At 39.0% G+C, this 18,299-nt stretch overlaps 1 long non-coding RNA gene across 1 annotated transcript in view; it reads right to left on the reverse strand.

Moving 5' to 3' along the window:
* Positions 1–4,532: 4,532 nt before the first annotated feature.
* The window catches only part of LOC148346386 (uncharacterized), an 87,236-nt gene continuing 73,469 nt past the window's right edge, over positions 4,533–18,299 (reverse strand). The window contains exon 4 of the long non-coding RNA XR_015848337.1: positions 4,533–4,615. This is a non-coding gene — a long non-coding RNA (uncharacterized LOC148346386). The remainder of the gene's footprint in view (positions 4,616–18,299) is intronic.

Below are 18,299 nucleotides of genomic sequence, written 5' to 3' on the forward strand. Positions count from 1 at the left end.
TTCTCTCTCATTCTTTGTCTCATGTTTTGCCCTTTCTTTCTCTTTCTTTCTATCTCTCTCTATCTCTCACTCTAATTTTTTGCCCTTTATTTCTCTTTGTCTCTCTTTCCTCTTTTTATTTTACTTTCTCACTCTCTGTCTCTCACTCTCTCGTTTTTTTGCTCTTTCTTGCCTTATCTCTTTCTCTCTTTCACTCTTTCTTTCTCTGTTTGTCCCTTTCTCTCTCCATCTTTCTCTATTTCTGTCTTTATCGCTGTCTTTCTCTCCTTCTAGTAGAGCGTTTGTCGCGGGTTCGATTCCCGGGTCCCCCGGGTCGAACGTGGAAAGTGTCCTCGGGCAAGACACGGAACCCCCGATGTCCCCGACGTGCAGGTAAGCGCCCCGCGCGGCTGACTCCGCGATCGGCGTGTGAGCGTGTGCGCGAAGGGGTTGAGTGTGAAGTGCATCGTAAAGCGATCCTCCTTTAGTGGAAAATGGCCAAACAAACGAAAGAGTCAGAGGGGGGCGCTGTCGGCACATCGGGCGGGGGGTCGGCTCGCCAAATTCATCCGTTCCGCTTTGGGGGAGAACGTTCCGGTGCTCCGACATTCACATGCATACATAGGGAAAGGGAGGAGGGCGAGTGACACAAGTTAAAAAAACATTTTGGGTGTTTATTGCAACTTCAGTCTCAAAAATATTATCCAGGATTATCGATTTACAGATGCCCGTCTATCTATCTCTATCTCTCTCTCTCTATCTATCTATCCATCTATCCATCTATCTATCCATCTATCTAGACATCTATCTATCTATCTATCTTGACATCTATCTATCTATCTATCTATCTATCTATCTATCTATCTATCCATCTATCTATCCATCTAGACATCTATCTAGACATCTATCTATCCATCTATCTATCTATCTAGACATCTATCTATCTATGTATTTATCTATATATTCATCTATCTATTCATCTATCGATTCATATATCTATCTATCTATTCATCTATCGATTCATATATCTATCTATCTATCTATCTATCTATTCATCTATCCATCTATCTATCCATCTATCTATCTATCTATCTAGACATCTATCTATCCATCTATCTATCTATCTAGACATCTATCTATCCATCTATCTATCTATCTATACATCTATCTATCTATGTATATATCTATATATTCATCTATCTATTCATCTATCTATTCATCTATCGATTCATATATCTATCTAACTATCGATTCATATATCTATCTATCTATCGATTCATCTATCTATCGATTCATCTATCTATCTAGACATCTATCTATCTAGACATCTATCTATCTATCTATCTATCTATCTATCTATCTATCTATCTAGACATCTATCTAGACATCTATCTAGACATCTATCTATCTAGACATCTATCTATCTATGTATTTATCTATATATTCATCTATTCATCTATCTATTCATCTATCGATTCATATATCTATCTATCTAGACATCTATCTATCTATCTATCTATCTATCCGTCTGTCCGTCTATCTATCTATCTAGACACCTATCTATCTATCTATCTATCTATCCGTCTGTCCGTCTATCTATCTATCTAGACATCTCTCTATCCATCTATCTATCTATCTATCTATCTATCCATCTATCTATCTATCTAGACATCTATCTATCCATCTATCTATCTATCTAGACATCTATCTATCTATGTATTTATCCCGTATATATTCATCTATCTATTCATCTATCTATCTATCTATCTATCCATCTATCTATCTATCTATCTATCTATCTAGACATCTATCCATATATCTGTCTGTCTGTCTGTCTATCTATCTAGACATCTATCTATCCATTTCTGTCTATCTATCCATTTCTATCTATCTATCTTTCTAGACATATATCTATCTGTCTGTCTATCTATCTATCCACTCCTCCCTCTCTCTCACTCAGTATCTCTCTCTCTCTCTCTCTCTTGCTCTCTCTCTCTTTATCTGCTTTCTTTCGCTCTCCCGTTCCGCTCTCTCTCTCTCTCTCTCTCTCTCTCTCTCTCTCTCTCTCTCTCTCTCTCTCTCTCTCTCTCTCTCTCTCTCTCTCTCTCTCTCTCTCTCAAAAATGTTTTGTGTGAAGCAAAACCCCAAAATGTAAATGCATTGTGGAATGTTGCGAAGCAATCATGGAGTGAAGTAACAACTGAAAGGTCTTACAAGTTGATTGACTCTATGCCACACAGAGTTCCAAGAGCAGTTCCAAAAAACTGTGCTCATGCAACTCAATATTAACTTTTCTTGGAAATATAAATAGTTTTGAGGTTGTACAGTCAACAGCGCACATTGCTCATATTTTTTGGGAACCATTTTCCCAATTGCACCGCCTTCGGAGCGCGCCCATTATGAATACCAAGCCTTTTTGCCATCCGAAGGCAAACATAAGCCGCACCCCCCCCCTACAAAGAACCCATATTATTTTTTTTTGTTTTTTTTTCCCATCCCGTGTTTGAACAGACACGCGGCCGCGATCCACAGCAGATGCAAATGCCGGGAAAAGCGACATGATGGATATCGGAAGCGGGAAGGAGGGCCGGGGGATTGCGCCGGTTCCCGACCCCCACCCGCCGTGCGTCTGGCAGCTCGCTACGTAGCCTGTCATTGCTAACGGCGGGGTGTCCGTCCTCTACGTGGCGTTCGGCGAGACGAAGGGGGCGATAAATCACCGGAACACGCGCCGGACCCCTGCTTTTGCTATTTGACAAAGAGCAGAAAAGACCCCCTCGTTTTACCCGCCTAACCGGAGATTTTACGCCTTTAATTGAGTTCACTAGCCGACTTATGGCAGCCTAAAACTAGATCTACCTATACATCAGGGGTGTCAAACTCATTTAAGCTGGGGGGCCACACGATAGAACAAACATTCTCTCGGGGGCCGGTTTAGTAGATTAGAGAGAAAGAAAAAAAGAGAAAGAAATAAGAGAAAGATAGGGAGAGAAAGGTAGAGAGGGTGGGACGAAAAAGAGAAAGAGAGACAGAGAGAGAAAGCGTGAGAAACAAGAGATAAAAACAGAAATAGTGAGAGAGGGAGAGAAAGAGAGAAAGGGGAAAGACAGAAGGGCAAAGCAAGAGACAGAAAGAGAGTAAAGGAAAAAATGAAGAGAGAGCAAAAGAAGGTAAAGACAGAGAGAAAGAGACAAAAATGAAAAAAGAAAGAGAAAAAGAGACAGAGAGAGTGAAAGAGAGAGAGATAGAGTGAGAGAAAAATGAGAGAAAGAAAGAAATCAAAAGAGAAATAGAAAAAGAGAAAGAGAGGAGGAGAGAAAGAGAAAAGGGGAAGGCAAGATAAAGAGAGAGAGATAAAGAGAGGAAAGAGAGAGAATAGGTAAAAAGAAAGAGCAAATGAAGTAAAAAAGACACAGAGAGAGAGAAAGATGAAAAGAGAGACACAGAGAGTGAAAGAGAGAGAGAAAGCGAGAGAGAGAGAAAGATTGATTAGAGAGAGAGAAATACAAGTGCAGCGTTTGTGAGCGGCACCTGGCTTTGGCAACATCAAGTGGACCTATTTCAACCTACAGCTCTCTTTCTCTCTCGCTTCTCTGAGCATTGTCTCGCGGGCCGAATCCAATCCCCCTAGCGGGCCTGATCCGGCCCGCGGGCTGCCTGTTTCACACCTGTGCTCTACATAATCAACACTGTCAGGGGTCTGCGGGGGTCCCCTATATTTTTCAAGCGTCGAGCTGCTTTTCTGTGAGTAATGAGTGCAAAGGGGAACCAGTTTGTTAGGAAATTCTAAAACTAAACTTAGCCAGGTAGCTTTCTAAGTTCCTAAACAAACTAAAGGGAGTTAGCTAGAAAAAAAAGCCAGAATGTTAGCTAGTAGCATACAAAAAAATGTAAAAAGCTAGCTAGGTATCTTGCTCAGTAGCTAAAAAGACAGCTTGATAGCTAGATAGAATGGTAAACAGGTAAAAAAAAACTAAAAGAGAGCTAGATAGCTATCTCAAAGAGAAAGAAGCCATCTAAATTGAGCTCAATAACTAGAAAAAAAATAAAGCAAAATGCTAGCTCAGTAGCATGCAGAAAATGTGAAAAGATCGCTTGGTATCTTGCTCAATAGCTAAAACGATAACTTGATAGCTAGATAGAAAGGTAAACAGGCTAAAAAAACTAAAAGAGACCTACATAACTAGCTCAAAGAGTAAAAAGCCATCTAAATTGAGCTATTAGCATGCAAAAAAAATGTATAAAGCTAGCTCAAAATCTTAGCTAAAAGGTTAACAGAAAAGTAAACAGGTAAAGAAAAAAATAGCAATATGTTAGCTCGATAGCATGCAGAAAATGTAAAATGCTAGCAAGATATCTTGCTCAATTGCTCAAAAGATAGCTTGATAGCTCGATAGAAAGGTAAACAGGTAAAAAAACTAAAAGAGTAAGAAGCCATCTATCTAAATTGAGCTTGATAACTAGCAAAAAAAGCAAAATACCTAAAGGAAAAATGGGATTGTGATAGTATTATGTGAAATACACCAAATAAAAAACAATACACAGAACTTTACCTTGTTTGGAATCCGGCTCGAAGGACCAAGAACATTTCAGGTCGTTTGACTTATTATCACTCAGAATTCAATTTGGTAGATATCTGAAAGAGAAAAAAGATATGGTGGATAATAGTATTGTATTGTGACTTTTTATTTAGGTAAAGAACAAAACAACAACATCAACCGCTGAGTAACTACAGGAAACAACAAATGTCTTGCAATACAATACTGTCATGGTTGCCATGGCGCCCAATTGGCCACGCCCGTGTGTGTCACGGGTGCCGTGGTGCCCAATGGCCCCGCCTGTGTGTGTGTCACGGTTGCCATGGGGCCCAATTGGCCCCGCCCGTGTGGTGCCAGCTGCGGTCCTGACTCGGTCCTGTTTTCCTGTGATATCTCCAGTCCGGTATTGTTCCCATTTATTCTTGTCGTGTTTAATTTCAGGTTCCGGTTTAGTTTTCCGTCTGTTTTTGTCCTGTTTATTATTCTCTCCAGTTTTCGTTCCCGTATAGTTTCTCCTGTTAATTTTCGATATCCTGATCTGTTGTCAATCCTGTCTGTCCTTTCCTGTCCGGTATCAACCCCATCTGTCCGATATCAACTCGGGCAATTGGAATCGGTCTCGTCGATCTCTGGCTTCCTACCACGATATCAAAAATGAGACGTAACATTAGCTGGAGTCATTTGGAAAGAGGATAAAGAATATATGTTATTATTATATTGCTATTGTTAAGACAATTTGTCTCCTTTCAAGGTGTAGCTAATGACTCGTCCCAACCTCCACAGGCAGTTGGCCCCCTGCCGACCCTCTATTGGCCCCTGCCGACCCCCTGTCGGCCCCTGGCTGAGTGTTAATGTTCACCCTGACCCGAGTGACACCCCGCATTTGTTTTATGGATGTCCTGCAGAAGGTAGAGGCGGAGGGGGGGGTCAGGTTTTCAGGAAATTTGCTTGGCAAGGGGGCACATGCAAACAAATGTTTTGCATTCGGAGTTTGGACACGGACGGATGATTTGAAAATTGAAATCATATTCTTTGTGACGTGCTTTTATGTTATAACCGCATTATAACACATGAAATAACATAATCCTGTACACAAATGGTACAGCAACACGTGAAGGCAGGGAAAATATAACAATTGGCCTAGGCATCTATTTCTATTATGTTAAGCAGGGGTGTCAAACTCATAATAACTCGGGGGCCACACGATAGAAGAAACATTCTGCCGGGGGCCGGACTTGTAGATTAGAGAGGAAGAAAAACAGAGTGAAAAAAATAAGAAAGAATGAGAAAGAGAGAGAATGTGAGAAGCAAAAGAGACAAAAGAGAAATAGTGAGAGAAGGGGCAAGAAAGAGAGAAAGAAAGAAATACATAGAGAAATAGAAAGAGAGAAGAGAAAGAAAGAAGGGGATAGCAAGAGAGAGAGAGAGAGAGAGATAAGAGAAATTGGAAAAAAGAAAGATAGAGCAAAATAAGGTAAAAAGACAGAGAAAGAAAAACAGAGAGAAAGAAATAAGAGAGAGACAGAGAGAGAAAGAGAGAGAACATTAAAAAACAAAAAAGATCAAATAGAAATAGTGAGAGAGGGGGCAAGAAAGAGAGAGAAAGAAAGAAATCCAAAGAGAAATAGAAAAAGAGAAAGATAGGAGGAGAGAAAGAGGGAAGGGGATAGCAAGAGAGAGAGAGAGGAAGAGAGAAAAGAGAGAACATAAGGAAAAAATAAAGATAGAGCAAAAGGAAATTAAAAGACACAGAGAGAGAGAGAGAAAACAGAGAAAGAAATGAGAGAAAGAGAGAGAGAGAGAGAAAAAGATAGAGAATGTGAGAAGCAAAAGAGAAAAAAGAGAAATAGTAAGAGAGAAGAGAAAGAAAGAAGAAATAAATAAAAAGGAAGCTGCTAGAAAATTCAATACGATAAATCAAAAAAACTGTAGTATGAATAAAATTAGTTTTCATTATCATATATCATTTATATAAATACAACAAATGAAAATGAATAAATAGGTAAATAGGAACACTGGTAAAAAAAAATACGACTACTACGACTAATAATAATAATATCAATAAAAATGCACCTCATTATTATTTCAATAATATTAATACAAAATTGTTGATTGAATAATTAATATCATTTTTACGTAGACTCCACCTTTAAAAGAGCTGTATGAAAAGCAAAGTCAGAACACAAACACAACAACAGGTACCGCAACAATCGAAATGATTTTATGACTGCATCGCTAACGAACCTTCTTCCCTCCCCCCTGACATTGAAGTGGACAAACACGTCATCTTCAGGGAAAGATGGCTTAACCACTAGGAGCTCCGCCGCCACGTTTCCAATTCCCTTCAATTTCAGCCGGAATCTCCCATAATCCCGCTGAAGGGCCTCGCTTCCCTCGCAGTGACATCCCACGCCAAAGCGGCAGGCCCCGGGCCCCGCCCTCCTACGTCCCCACCCGGACCCCAACGCAAACAGATGATCCGCGGTGTAGACATATTTAATGCCTCAATAAGCGTCCCGGCTTTTATTACCACCGGGTACGTGCGATGACGGCTCCTACGCAAATAAGCGGGAAAAAAATCATCGGGAATGTCAAGCTGCTGTTGTTTTAACGCAAATGCATATGGCTGACGAAACCACTCCCCTTTCCCTGAGATGAAGAGCCGTGATTGGCTCCCGCGATTAATAGGACGGATGATACTAATCCGCCTTTCGGCATTTCAAATGTGTTTTGCGGAGAAGGATTCCCAGACGAGGGATTTTTTTTACCCCATTTCTTTATTCTTTTTTATGTGGGGGAGGAATAAGTAAACCAATATTTCATGTGATTATGACAGCAGATAGCTTTTCAATTGGTTTTCCTATAAATAATAAAAAGTATATTATTTGGAATTAACTATCTTTTTATATTTATTTTACCCAATTCATTTATGTTTTCTTATGTGTGGGAGGAATGAATAAACCAACATTTCAGGTGATGATGTTTTCATATAAATAAGAAAAAGTATTCAATTATTTGGAATGATTAACTACTTTTTTGTATATTTACTTTACCTTGTTAGTTTACTCTTTCTTAAGTGGGGGAGGAATGAATAAACCCACATTTCAGGTGATGATGTTTTCGTATAAACAATAAAAAGTATACAATTATTTGGAATCATTAACTATTTTTGTATATGTACTTTACCTTATTTGTTTACTTTTTCATTAGGGGGGAGGAATGAATAAACCAACATTTAAGGTGATGATGTTTTCGTATAAGTAATAAAAAGTATACAATTATTTGGAATTATTACTATTTTTGTATATTTACTTTACCTTATTCGGTTACGTTTTCTTAGGTGGGGGAGTAGTGAATAAACCAACATTTTAGGCGATGATGTTTTCGTATAAATAATAAAAAGTATACAATTATTTGGAATTATTAACTATTTTCGTATATTTACTTTACACTATTCGTTTACTTTTTCTTAGTTGGGGGAGGAATGAATAAACCAACATTTCAAGTGATGATGTTTTCATATACATAAAAAAAAAAGTATACAATTATTTGGAATTATTAACTATTTTTGTATATTTACTTTACCTTATTCCTTTACTTTTTCCTATGTGGGGGATGAATGAAAAAAAACAACATTAAAGGTGATGATGTATATATATATATATATATATATATATATATATATATATATATATATATATATATATATATATATATATATATATAAAGTGTACAATTATTTGGAATTAATAACTATTTTTGTATATTTACTCTACCTTATTCGTTTACCTTTTCCTATGTGGGGGGAGGAATGAATAAACCAACATTTCTGGTGATGATGTTTTTTAAATATATAATAAAAAGTATACAATTATTTGGAAATATTAATTATTTTTGTTTATTTACTTTACCTTATTCGTTTTTGTTTGTTATGTGGGGGAGGAATGAATAAACCAATACTAATTAAGACGTCAGATACCACTTCTTATTTTTTTCTAACAAAATAACTAATACAATTATTTGTAATCATCAAGCATTTTTTATATAATGTTGATTATATTTACTTTTTTTCTAATTAATTGACAAAAAAGCAAGACAGTTATTTTAAATTATTATTATATATTTTGGGATATTATTTTACTATTTTTTACATTTTATTTCGCAATATAATGTGAGGCTGCAGTACCACTGTAAGCCAAGGAGGGCACTCAAGAGGGCACTTAACATGTAAGGAAGTCGCAAGTTATTTTTTTTACAGTACTCCCAAAAAGAAAATCCAATTTTCCAGGCTAATTCTGCTAACTTGCTAGAAAAAACTCAACATTGCCGCTATTCTGCCTGCTAGCTCAAAAGCAACTCAAAGACATGGAGGCTGCAGTTCCAATTTTGGCCAAAGAGGGCAGTAATGTGTAACACAGCTGCAAACTATCAATTGCATTTTTTTTTAACAGAACTCACAAAGAGAAGGGCACATTTTCGAGGCTGATTTGCTCACTAACTCGAAAGCAACTCGTAGACATTGAGGCACCAGTTCCAGTTTTGGCCAGAGAGGACGCTAAAATTTAAAGCAGCCATGAGTTGTATAAATTGTGATTCGTTCTTTTAAAATAACTCGAGAAAAGAAAGTCACATTTTCCGAGCTAATTTACTCGAAAGCCCCTCGTAGACATCGAGGCTGCAGTACCAATTCTGGCCAAAGAGGGCAGCCATGTTTAAAGTGTAAAGTGATTATTTTCAGGGTTTTTATTCAATCCGCTCCTTCCCGCCTCCCACAGAAGGAGCGATTTCACGGCAGGGGGAGGAAAAGGGAAAGTGTGTAACGTTAATCACAACTTTAATTCGAGCCGAATTAGCATTTTGATGAACTTGCTAGTCCGACCGCCGCACTCTGGGCAACTTCAAACGACCCCCGCGCCCCCCCTGCATAGAAAATGGCGGCGTACTTAATTAAGGCGGCAGATGGGTTTGTCTTTCCGAGAGTTAATGCCAAGAAAAGATCGCATTAGAGGACCTTCCTAAACAAGACTCCCCCGATCGAAAACGGCAGCGGGGGAAACCGTTGAGGTTTTTTTTTTCAGGGAGCCCGAAAATAAAAGCCGTAATGAGGTGCGAGGCACAACAGAGGAATCTCGCCGGAATCGGAAAACTGTTTACATATTCCCGACCGATTCCGTCTCGCCCTGTGGAGTACGGATCCGCGCGGCGCTCCGTTTTTTCGTTCCCGATTGATTTCGGGTGGAATGCGGAGTTCTTTTGTTTTTCCTGGCGCGGGAATTTCGAGAATAATCGAGATATAACTGTTATGGTCGATATTTGAACGATAAATGCATGAGACCTAAAACTGTGGTAAGAAATCACCTTACGGTGGTTAGCAAAAGTACTGATCCCCCCCCCCCCCCCCCCCAAAAAAAAAAAAAAAAAAACAACTTTTTGTCAGACTGAAAATATTTGTGGAAACTACAAAGCAGGAATGAGAAACGAGACAATTTCGCAACATCCACACAACTCCCGGAGCACTGTGCGAGAGATAACCTAAAAATGGAGATAGCATAAACCCACAGCAAACCTACCAAGACCTGGACGTCCCTCAAAAACTTTCGGCCCAAACGAGGAGAAAACTAATGAAGGATTTTATTCATTAGACTATAAAGGATTTTATACAATTGAATACATATTACATGTAATGCAAAAGATATTCACTGACTGGGCTGTGGTTCGAGGTCAGGGCACCCTGGTGGAAAATGTTGTTTACAGGAACGGCGGGAACAGGACGTACGGCTGATAAGATAATCAGCACATCCAGACGCAGAAAGGCCCTGATGACGTAGAAACTCTCGGTGTTGTTTTGAGTTCCCCAGACATCGGGACTCTTCTACGAGATGGTGAAGCCCAGGGGGCTTCCTTGGCCCGCCCATGGGAGGAGTCGGCACGCCATTATGCGGGGAGAAGAGCTAAAGGACTTGAGAAAAAGGCTTCCCACAGACTCAAAAGTCGCTAATTCGACCGTTTTCAATGGAGTACACTTAGTTAAATTGTTAATGAAATTAAATCTGCCCCCGTGTGGAAATGTTGGCTTCCTGTTCATCTTTTCCCTCAAGAAACCAGTGTGCATAAATCTTTGGGTAAATGTAGGTTGTGTTTATTTAATGGAGTCTGATAACTAATCCAAACAATTTGGTAAATAGTACATTTTGATATTTAATCCCAACACTAATCAGAGAAGCAACCAAGAGGACCCTGATTGGATGACACACAGGCATAAACAGCTTAGGTGGGACGATGTGTGCATAAGAAAACAATTAGTCGTACTCTGCATAAATCTGCCTTTTATGGTAGAGCGGCAAGAAGAAAGCCCTTTCTGAAAGGATACCATAAAAAGGCCCGTTTGGCGTTGTCAAGAAACCACATGGGAAACACAAATAACATGCGGAACAAGGTGCTCTGGACATATGAGTCCAAAATTAAACTCTATGGGCTGAATGCAAAGTGTTACGTTTGGTGGACAAGTAACGCTGCAAATTGCCCTGAAAACGCCCTCCCCACTGTCAAGCATGGTGGCGGAAGCATCATACTCTAAGTTGGCTTTTCTTTAGCGGGGACTGGGAAAACCGTTCGTGTTAACAGGCAGATTGATGGAACCAAAAACTCTGGAAGAAAATATGTTAAAGTCTGGAAGAGACCTGAGAGTAGGGTCCAGGATCATCTTCGGACCCAACGCAAAGCAAAATCTACAATGAAATGGTTTGAAAGGTGTTTGGAATGGCCAACCCAAAGTCCAGATCCCAATCCTAAAAAGTGGAAAGATCTGAAAAATGCTGTGCACAAACGATCCCCATCCAACCTTTAGGAACTTGAGCTGTTTTGTGAAGAAGAATGGGTAAAAAAATGGTTTTAATGAGTTTGAAGCCTGAAATATGTCAAAAGGTTTTAAGGGGGGCAGTACCTTTGCAAGGCACAGTACTTAAGTCCCTCATTAATCCGAACTAAACCGGAGCCCTATAAATACTGTGCCATCTTTCTCCGCCCATCCACCTTTCGCTTCCATAAATAACCTCCAGGCCCCCCCTTTATATGCACCCCCACCTTACAATCCCCCCCCAACCTCAATACCAGAGATTCTCCCGCACGCTGTGAAGAATCTCCTGCAAGCTCTCCTGCTGAGAAACACAATTTGCACCACCGAAAAAAAGAAATACACAATCAAAAGTAAAAGATAGGTGCAGTTTTATAGCTAGCCAGGCGAGACCTCCCCCCCGCCGCCAGATTTGTAATAGGTATATATAGGTAAAAGTATATTGTACTTTTGGATTCTTTTCTACTGATTTGGACTCCGACTACACGATACTGAATTCACGCTTTAAAACGGCCTAGCGACAAAGTAAATCAAGCATTCTATTAAAGAATTACGGTAATTAGTTACCATGATTAATTAAAAAAAATGAGTACTGTCAAACAATGTTCCCTGTAAATTTCCACGGGTCTGAGCGTTCACACAAAGTCGGTGAGCAACGCTTGAAACAACAGTGAGCAACGGCAATCCCAAGTGTGGCAACTAAATTATTATCCAACATGTCCAAAACTTGACATCAAGTTACATTTTGCTGAGTTTCCGGCAATGCCAAATTGTTTTTCTCTTTTGAATGAATTGACCCATGTACGATTGCAAAGGTTGTACGGCCTACAAACGCCTTTCACAAGATATCCATTTCTTTTTATTTCCTGATATATTTTGTCGCATAATATTAACATTTTTGGGGGCTTATTTAGTCGCTTGTAAGATACAGAACTGTAATCACATTTTTAGTGGAAGTACAATGTTGGCAACAAAATTCACTTGATATAATTTCCAATTATATTTTTCAATTTTTTTTTTTAATTCCTTTAAAAAAATCTCATTTTGTTTATTTTTTCCGAGCTGTTACTTTTTTCTTTTTGTTCTCTATTTAATTTTTCCTACATTTTTTTCTTTTCTTTTTTTCTGGCTTTTTTCTAAAATTGTTCCTTCTTTTTCTCTTCCTTTTGTTTCTTTTTTTCTCAGCTTTTCACTACTTTTTCATTTCGGTATTTTTTTCTTTTTTGTTCGATTCCCCCCTTCATTTAAGTCATTTTGTGCATAATTCTACATAATATTTGGTCATGTTGGGATTAAAGAAGCAAAAACAACCTGAAGAGCCGTTTAGGACCCGAAAGAGCCGGTTCCTTTTAGTGAGCCGAGCCGAAGAAACCGGTTCCCCGACAAACTCTACTAACTTTACTCAACTTCGTTCTCCTTCGACTCGACTTCAAAATGCCGCATTTAGGACACGTCAGGGGAACCCGTGTATTTTTACCTTCATGCACTGTAACTTTGACCCAAGTCGCTTCTTAATTAGTAATTTTGAGCCCTGATTTTTGTGCGCTGGCTAGATTTTCTTGTGCGCTGAGAATGTGCGAGCAGTGCGCAATTGCGCACGCGCGCAGCTTAGAGGGAACACTGCTGTCAAAGTTAATCTATGTGTTAAAGCTTTAAAGCTGTTTTGACTCCCATTTGACGACTTTGACTATTAAATTAAAGTCGTTTTTGGGAGTTAACTTTACTCAGAGTTAAAGCTTCGAAGCTGTGTTAACTCCCCTTTGATCCACTTTTGAAGATAGTTTGACTTCTGAATTGAAGTAATTGTGAGTTAACTTAACTCAGGGTTAAAGCTTTAAAGCTGAGTTAACTACCCCCTTTGGCCACTTTTAAGATGGTTTGATTTAAGAATTAAAGTATTTTTTCTAGAGTTAACTTTACTCAGACTTCAAGCTTTAAAACTGCGTTAACTCCCTCCATTTGGCCACTTTTGGAGATGGTTTGACTCTTGAATTAAAGTATTTAACGGGAGTTAACTATACTCAGAGTTAAAGCTTTGAAGCTGTGTTAACTATCCCTTTAACCACTTTAGAAGATGGTGTGACTTTTGAAGTAAAAGTATTTTAGAGAGTTAACTAAGTGAAACTCAGAGTTAAACATTTACAGCTGCTTTAAATGTTGTTGACCACTTTAAACAATCTGAGTTAAATCTGTTTTAACTCCACCTTGACCTCTTTAGAAGTTGGTTTGACTATTGAAGTAGTTTTAAGGATTTAACTTACTGGTAAGTTAGGCTTTGAAGCTGTTTAACTCCCCCTAACCTCATTAAATGTTATCTGACCTTTGAATTCAAAATTATTTAAAGAGTTAACTTGTCTCCAAGCCATACTCGAAGTTAAAGTTTAAAAGTATGGTTTAAATCTATTTTTGGCCACTTGTAAACTCTGAGTTTAAGCTGTTTTAACTCCACCTTGAGTTCTTTAGAAATTGGTTTGACTATTGAAGTAGTTTTAAGGATTTAACTTAACTCAAGAATTAAACTTGGTGTTTCAGCTTTAAAGCTGATTTAACTACCCCTTGACCTCTTTAGAAGTAGGACTTAAAACAGTTTTAAGAAGTTAACTTTACTCAAAAGGTTCACTCAGAGTTAAATATGTTCAACTACTCTTTGACCACATTAAAAGTGTTTTAAAATTACAGTAATTTAGAGTTCATTTAACTCAGGGTTAAAGTTTTGCTACTGCTGTAAATCCCTCTTGTTCAGTTAACAAGTTGAATTGAGTTTTCAATTAAAGCACTTTTTCAGTTAACTTTAACTCAGAGTTAAATATCTACAAGTGCTTTAACTCTTTTTAGGTTCTATAAAACTCACTGAGTTAAAGTTTAAAAGTTGCTGTAAATCCTTCTTGACCACATAAGTTAAATCCACTTTTGAATTAAAACACTTAACCAGTTAACTTGAACTCAGAGTAAAAGCTTTCCAAATGATTTAACTCTCTATTTGAGTACTTTAACACGCTGAATAAAAGATGCTGTAAATCCCCTTTGACCATTTAAGTTCCTGAATCGACTTTTAAGTTAAAGCACTTTTAATCGGTTAACTCTAACTCCAAATTAAAACTTGACCACTGCTATAACTCTCTCTTTCAGTCCTGCAAAATTCCAAGTTACCGCTTTAAGGCTGCTGTAAATCCCCCTTGACCTCACCTAGGATGTAATGACTTTTGAATTAAAGGCCGTTTAATCAGTTAACTTTAACTCAGAGTTAAACCTTTACAGATGCTTTGAGTACTTTGAAACTCTGGGTTTAAGCTTTAAACTTGCTGTAAATCCCCTTTGTTTGCTTAAGAAGTTGAATTGCTTTTAAAAGTTATTTAATTAAATTTGCTTTTAATTAAAGAACTTTTTATCATTTAACTTTAACTCCGAATTAAAGCTTTACAACTGCTTTAACTCTCTCTTTCAGTACTACACAACTCTGCGTTAACACTTTAAAGCTGCTGTAAATCACCCTTGACCTCACCTAGGATGTAATGACTTTTGAATTAAAGGCCGTTTAATCAGTTAACTTTAACTCAGAGTTAAAACTTTACAGATGCTTTGAGTACTGGGTTAAAGCTTTAAACCTGCTGTAAATCTTCCCTTGACCATTTCAGAAGTTTAATCGACTTTTGAATTGAAGCACTTCCAATCAGTTAACATTAAAGCTTTAAATCTGAGTTATTTAACTCTTGATTTACAGTAGTTTCAAAGCTTTCATTTTTGACATCATGTCATGCTGAAGAAACGTATCTCCATTTTTGTAGTTTTTTTTCTACTTTTGCCTTGTAAGGAATGTTTAAGTCTTCATTTTTGAGTTTTTTAATCAAGTACTCAATTTTTCTTTTTTTATTTCCAACACAATAAACCACTTTTTACAGCAAGACCCAATGTATAGTGTGAAAAATGACAAAAATGGAGAATTGTTTTCATTTTACTTGACAGACGACACAGATGTATAAAAAGACGCATATGATTATCTTATACCTGATGTTTTCAGCCATGTTTTGAATGATTAATCCCCACCTAAATTAAAAAAAAAATGCCACTCATTGGCCTTCCTATAGTCCATTTGACACACGGTCGGCTTATTCTAATATCCAATTTGTGGAATTTTGCATGTGTCCGAAATGAGAAAATAATAAGGGGGCGAGGCCTAGCGAGTCAGAAGGAGAAATCTCCAATTAGGCCACAATGCAGCATCAATTTCAGGGATAATTATCTGCCTAATGAGCTCGCCGCCGTGCAACCGAGAACCCCCCCCTCCATGCTAAAGAAGCCCCCCCAAACTCCAAGCCGACCCCCCCTCTTGCTCACAAAGCAGCTCTCCATCTGAGCTCGGGCCGACTAATTAAAAATGTCCATGCGCGGCGGCGCTCGGGTTTGATTCCCGCGGTGGAAATTAATCCATCCATAAATGTGTTTGTCGGGGGCCCGGCTAGCTAGCGGCACCCGAAGATCCAGACTTGGCCCCCGGCTCGTAACGTTGTGCTCGTATCTCCTGTTTAGAATTTCAGATCGAGTCCGGTGCACAATGACCCGCAACGTCAGGGGTCGGGAACCTAAGGCTCGCGAGCCATATATGGTTCTTTTCGTGAGTACGTCTGGCTCGGAGAGAATATCAAGATGGTCTGCATTTGGTCTCCATTTATATAGCGCTTTTCAAGTCAATGAAGAACTCCCAAAGCACTTTTCCCTTTTACACACTAACTAACCGATAGCAGGCAACTACCTGCTATTGGAGGCATTAGGGATTCAGTGTCTTGCCCAAGGACACCTCGATATTGAAGGATTTTTATACATTTGACTATAAAGGATTTTTTACGATTGAACATAAGTTACATTTATTGAGTTTAATGCTGTAGTTATTTACTGACTGTGACTTTTTTTAATGAGCAGTGAAAGTTTAGGGCACCCTGGTAGGAAATATTGTTTACAGGAATGGCGGGAACGGGACGTAAGGCTGATAAGATAATCAGCACATCCAGACGCAGGAAGGCCCTGACGACGGAGGACGGCAGGCGATGTTTTGAGAAACGCTCTCCATTGTATTGAGGAACCACAGACATCGGGGCGCTCGTCTCTGAGATTGTGAAGTTCACGTTGGGCTTCGTTGGCGCGCCCACGGCAGGAGTCGGCACACCATCTTGGGGAAAGGCGTGGGCCGAGAGAAAAAGCTAGAGGACTTCAGAAGAGACTTCCCAGAGACTAAAACGTCACTAATTCGGCCATTTTCAATGGAGTACACTTACTTAAATTGCTGATGAATTTAAATCTGCCCCCGTGTGAGAATGTCGGCTTTCTTGTTCATCTTTTCCTTCAAGAAACCAGCGCGCATAAATTGTTGGGTGAATGTAGGCTGTGTTTGGTTAATGGAGTCAGATAACTAATTCGAACAATTTGGCAAACGGTACATTTTGATATAATTCTCAACAATATATAACAAAGAGGAGCCGGGAATCGAACCTGCGACCTCTTGATCCCAAGACGAGCGCTCTACCTCCTGAGCCATTGCTGCCCCAGACAACGCACATTTTCTCCAAATCATTTTATTTTGAGCACGAAAGAAGCCTAAACAACACTGATGTCATGATGCTACAGTCCAGTATAGAATGTTACCTCGTTTTGGCTCTAGATCTCCAAGAAATCCCTGATAGAGAAAGTTATTAAATACTCCATGTTCACTGTTCGTGGAGCATATCTCTGTATCATTTGTGATTGCAACATCCTTTGCTGTCTGGTAATTCTGAAAGGGGGGTGCTACATGTGTGGTCCCTTCTCAACGTTTCTTCATTTTCCTCATGTTGAGGTTTTTGAGTTTTTCCTTGCCCTCATGTTGGTTCCAGATCAGGGGATGGTGTAATAATAGTCTGAAAATAGTCTGTGTAATAACCTGTGCAGCCCTTTGAGACTCTTTCTGATTAAGGGTTATCCAAATTAAAATGACTTGACTTGACTTGACTTTTGGGACACATTATGAGGAAAACCCACAGAACAAAGTGTAAACACCAGAAACACCAGCAAGGCACCCGACTGGGAGAGCGGTAGGGATAGGTGGAGCTATGCATAGAGCTCAAGCACTCCCTTCTGTCTCTCGCCCAGGGTTGTCTGCGCCGAAGGTAAATACGTCGGTATCCTCGTTTGCGGAATTTTGTGACATTTCTACAAAAGAACCTCTTTTACTGACTGCACCTTCATGTTGCTCCAGAACATAGGAGATGATCTTCTCCAGGAAGATGTCAAATAAAATTGGAGAGAGAATGCAGCCTTGTCTCACACAGACTGTGGCTCAAAACCCTGCTCCAACGGTACCATTCATCAATATCCAACAGTTGGCATACAGTTTGTTCAATAGTCAGAACAAACATACCGTTTTAAAGAAATATGTACATTTTTTTTCACTTCTAATGAAAGGATGGAAATTTGGGGTTGAGCTTAAAACGTAATGCAGGTCTTCGTTTGAAAGTTAGCAAACTGACGTAGTGTTTAAGATAATTACAGGGCGGACACTTTTGGCGAACTCCAACATTTGAGAAACACATGACGTGATTTCATTTAGCCAAATAATTTATTCAAAGCATACTTGACACCAACAAACAGAGTTTAAATGACAGAGTGGAAATTTTAGGTTCGACTTAAATGTAATGGCGGCCTACATTCAGCAACGTTATCAATTTAACAAAAATGGAATTTATTTATTTATATATATTTTATTTCTCAACTGAAAATGACCGATATCGACGCATATGATACAGAGGGGGTAAACCAGCATATGCTGTCGGGCGTCTCGGCAACTCATCCCTTGTTGTTCTGTGGGCTTAATGTTGGGTGTCAGGTTGGGAAGAGCAAAGTGGAATGAAAGTTTGGTGAATGTGAGTGTGTTCTTGACTATAGCCACCTTCCACTAGGAG

This window comes from Urocampus carinirostris, chromosome 20 (assembly GCF_059441175.1).
Source record: "Urocampus carinirostris isolate Australia breed hairy pipefish chromosome 20, RoL_Ucar_1.0, whole genome shotgun sequence".
Classification (NCBI taxonomy): Eukaryota; Metazoa; Chordata; class Actinopteri; order Syngnathiformes; family Syngnathidae; genus Urocampus; species Urocampus carinirostris.